A 2,948-nucleotide genomic window follows, 5' to 3' on the forward strand; every position below is an offset into this window, starting at 1 on the left:
CCCTCAATCCATTTACTAGGCTATATAGCTATCAGAAAGGTTTGCGGTCAAGAAAACTGGAGCACCAATCTTCAGGTGGAGTTCGCCTTGTGCAGTCATCTTTGATAACTCGTCAGGATTCCCAGTGTCAGTGCTCATGAAGATGTGGTCATCACCTGCTATTTAAATATGACAATATTATACACAGACTGTAATTCATGCATCAACATGCAAAGAGATCACAGCAAAATGTAATTTAAGTATTAAAGTGTAGTACTACAACTAGTGCAGATAAGAGCATAAACCGTCAGATATTTAATATGAACTAAGCAGTTAGCTTAATTTATTAATGAATATATTTAAAAAAAATAAGGGCATCATCATCATCGATGACATTTAATCATAATCATTTCTGTTTCAGGTTACAATATAATCTTACTGAAGATATCAATAGACGAGTTAGTCTAAAGTGTCTATTCGACAAGTGGTGTTCTTCAAATGGATCCATAACTTCTCTCTCACTTTCTCGAAAGCTTACACAATGTTTTCCTGGTGCCAAAGCTGAGTGAATAAGAAGTAAAACTGGGACACAGCAGAAAGAAACATTCTACAAAGGTATCTCCTTGAAAGATACACCCCCCACATCTTTTGCTTTTGGGAACTTAGAACAATATCTACCTCGTTCCATACTGATACTGAGGAAAAGTGCCTCAGAAATGGTACTTGGCAATCAAACTGCCATAATTGCTAACGGCAATACTGTCATCAAAGAGATACATGTCAGGCCGACTTCGTGGCAACCTGTAGTGCGCACGAAGGTCATAGATCTTATCAAGTATGATATCTCTCCAAACTTTTCGTGCAATTCAAATTGTTTGAAAGACATCATAGCTATATCAGACAAGCTCAAAATATGTTGTGGGGTAGATGTACATGATAAACACGTCAGTAAATCTTTCATAAAAGAGACTATTGCAATTGTTGGCAATGAGAATTCAAGCAGAGAAGTTATTCGATCAAAGTACTGTGGGCAAATATTAAATGTTGGGTCTACTTCAAATACTTGTCGTAGATGTCAAATAGACCAACATACTTATGTGTACGATAATGTTGATATCGGGAAGCAGAAACCTGAACCTGAACCATCCCACGATGACCAAAGAGCAGAAGAGCCAAAAGTTGACCTTAATGTTGAAGACCAAAAGGATTAAGCAGATATCCTGCAGTAAGTGTTTCCGGATGCTCCAGAAGAGATGAAAACACTTCTGAAAAGTCAGCATGATGCTCTGTGTGCCAAAGGAAAACATTCTCTAAGATGGAGCAAGGAAGCAATTGGCATTTGCCTTAGTCTCTGGGCGCGTAGTCCAAAAACCTATCAGGATTTATGTGATAGCAATATGCTTGTTCTACCGTCATTCTGGCCGTCATCTACGAAGATAAAAGAACAGGGTATCACAGGCTTCCGGATTGACAGATGACATGTTTCAATGGATGTATGAAGCTGCCAAGCATGCAAAAGTACCAACCTATGGAATGGCAGGTGGCATTCTTCATGATGAGACCAAAATACAACCAGATCTTGTCATGAGCATGGAAGGCGGTACACCTAGACTTGTGGGATGGGTGGACACTAGCCAGGCAGGTAACGATTTGCGTTATCTTAGAAAAGGAAAGGTAGAGCAACACCTTGCCAGTCAAGTTCTACCAATGTCATTCATTGGCTACACAGGGTTTAGATTTCCACTCTGCCATTTTCCTACAAATGGAATCAAAGCTACAGAATTACACATCATTTTGCCATCAGTAATTGCCAAATTGCAAGATTGGGGTTTTTCAGTAAATTTTATCCTACAGATGATGGGCATGGTTGACCCCAGCAGGTGTATTGCTATTTGCCAGGATTTCTCACATAACATGAAGAAAAAATCAGGAACAGTATCATGTCCAGTGGTGACACACCTGGTGTACAAAAAAGAAAACTTGTATTAAATGGAATCACTATCCTATGGGATCACTGGATATCTGCTGCTAGATGGGACCGTGAGGTTAACGGTCGACCAATCAATCATAAGATATCCAACACTAACTTATTTCCAAATCCTGCAGAGAAGATGCGTAATCATTTGGCAGAGGAAGTATTGGATTCAAATGCACTTGGATGAAATGTTTTCAAAGCAGCTTACCAGATTGTTGTTCATTTCTAAACAGTACAATAGAACTGCTGGAAAATACAAGCCAGATTATTTCTATATTCAGAGACAAAAGACCTATCACTCATTTGACTGACGATCGTGTGGAAAAACTGAAATCATTACTAATGTTTTTTTCAGAATTGGAGGAATTCAGTCACTGAAGATGAAACCATTGAAAAGCGGGACAAGGAAAAAAAAACTTCTGTCAAGAGAATGCTGTGACGATGTCGAAAATATGCTAATCACCTTTCCAGAATATGCAGAATGCACTGAACTGAATTCCCAGATGGACATATAGTACCAGCAAGATTTAATTCTGACATTATTGAAAACCACTTTTGCCAAGCTCGAGGTCTACACAATGGAAATGCTACTCATCCCACCTATTGTAGCTACTCATCAACTGTAAATTCAATAATACTTGGACAAACACTGAAGTCAAGAGGCTAGGGAGGAAGTCAAATGCTGGCATTGCTACTGCTAAGCCTTTTTTCCTTTTACATTGATGGTCCCCTGTCCAAGAAGCCAAAAACCTTACGAGTGTGAATCATGTAATTAGTGGCTGCCTAATTGAAGACTTACACAGCTAATGTCTACTCTTTTTTTAATGTAATCAGTACAGTCAGTATAGTATGGCTATCCGTGGCCCTGTGAATGTATCCATGTAAAACTGCGGTATGGTATCTCAGTGGGATAGCACTTTTAGATTGGTCCGGACAAGTACAAGCAGCCACAAACACATGTGCACGCACGTCGCCTGTATATGTAAGTGAATTC

The 2,948-nt window shown here is 39.2% G+C and overlaps 1 pseudogene; it reads left to right on the forward strand.

The window, feature by feature from the left end:
* The first annotated feature begins 695 nt into the window (after window positions 1–695).
* LOC125374601 lies at window positions 696–2,677 on the forward strand (annotated as a pseudogene).
* The last annotated feature ends 271 nt before the right edge of the window (window positions 2,678–2,948 follow it).

Source organism: Haliotis rufescens, unplaced genomic scaffold (assembly GCF_023055435.1).
Source record: "Haliotis rufescens isolate VD_foot unplaced genomic scaffold, xgHalRufe1.0.p SCAF_10, whole genome shotgun sequence".
In the NCBI taxonomy this organism is placed as follows: domain Eukaryota; kingdom Metazoa; phylum Mollusca; class Gastropoda; order Lepetellida; family Haliotidae; genus Haliotis; species Haliotis rufescens.